Source organism: Cupressus sempervirens, chromosome 10 (assembly GCF_028749045.1).
Source record: "Cupressus sempervirens isolate cs-2001-9-10 chromosome 10, ASM2874904v1, whole genome shotgun sequence".
In the NCBI taxonomy this organism is placed as follows: domain Eukaryota; kingdom Viridiplantae; phylum Streptophyta; class Pinopsida; order Cupressales; family Cupressaceae; genus Cupressus; species Cupressus sempervirens.
In genome coordinates, this window is record NC_143127.1 from 581,342,829 (window position 1) to 581,344,548 (window position 1,720).

Consider the following 1,720-nt stretch of genomic DNA (forward strand, 5'->3'; position numbering starts at 1 on the left):
AATTAGAAGTCCACTTTGTACATTTTGACAAGTGGTCTATTATAGATGCAGTACATATAACGTGCCAAAAACATCTTTTTTGGGGTGTCTTTTGATTGAGTGAAAAGGGGGAGTGTGTATTATGTTCTTGTGTCTCCCTTTTGTGCTCTTTTACATTTTCTACATCATGGGTTCACCTAAATGTCCACTTCTAACTTCACGCAATTATTCTACATGAAAAGATATTGCATGGATTAGATTAATGGAAAAAGGTCTAAGTCTTTATGTTGATGGTACAATTCCCAAACCCACTAATGCTACAGCACTCGTTGATTGGCAAAAATAAGACCAATAGGCTTTAGGGATTATCAGGAATTGTGTACATAGAGATCTCTTCTTCCACATTTCCAATTTCAAGGAATCCAAACCTGCATGGGAAAAACTTGAAGGATTGTATGGTAAGGTGGATGAGGAAAATTTTTTTTAGGTTGAGGATGATCTACTTCTATTGGATCTAAGTAACTTTGACACAATTCAAGATTACATCAACAAAGCCAATGAGTATAGTGCACTACTTAAAGATTGTGGTAATCCTATGAAGGATGAAAAGTTGATTCATCACATCCTAAAGAGGCTACCTTCAGATTATGCTTCCTTTGTTTTGAGCTATAATACTCATAGGTTAACCATGGGAAGTGCTTTCTAGAAGCCTACATTTGATGCTTTTGTAGAGATGTTGATTCTTAAACAATCTCACTTGATAGATTTGCGACTTCTCATGACATCAAATACCAAAGCATTGGTGGCTAGTGATGAGAGCCAATCAAGTCAAGAAGGAAAAGATTCTATGAACAATAAAAATAAGTAGTGGAAGAAAAATCACAATCTGAGATACAACAATCCTCCTCACAACAAGGCGGTTCTTCTTCCAACAAGAAGGGAAGTAATGAAAAGAAGGATAAACTTTTTTGTGCATATTGCAAGAAACCAAATCATGATGAGCATCATTGCAAGACTAAGAGAATCAATGAGTTGGAAAACCTACTCAAGAAGAACAAAATTCAAGTCCCAAATGCTTCCAAGGATTCAACTCCAACCACTTCAAATGGAAAAGGGTAAGCATTTATGACAAATACAAGTTCTTCATTTGAATGGATTCTTGACTCAGGTGCCTCATATCACATGGGTTCTTCAAAGGGAGACTTTTCTGCATTGAAGTAGTCATAGGTACCACACATATTTGTGGGAGATGATACTAAAATAGAAGTTGAAGGGAAAGGACATGTTGAGATGGAAAATGGGGAATTTAAAGATGTTCTTTATGTTCCAAACCTAAGCTCTAATATCTTCTCAATTTACCAAATCACTCACCTTGGAGATGGAAACAAAGTTGAGTTCCTTCTAGATTTAGTGATGGTGTGTAGCCTCAAAGATGATTCATTGGTTGTAGCATGGAAAGTCAATCATGACAAGAGGCGTTATTCCTTCTCCCACTTTGTGCCTAAGTCTCCTTCACATGCCTTGTTAACTTAATCTAATTCACAAATCAAACTATGGCATGAGTGGTATGGTCATTTTGCCTTCTGCTATCTTCAACAACTTTGCTTGAAAAACATGGTCAAAGGTCTACATGCAATAAACTTTTCTAAGGTTGAATGTTCATCATGTTCAGTGGACATGCATCTCAAGGAGAAATTTGATAAAGGGAAGTCTTCAAGAGCGCCTGTTGTTCTTCAACTAG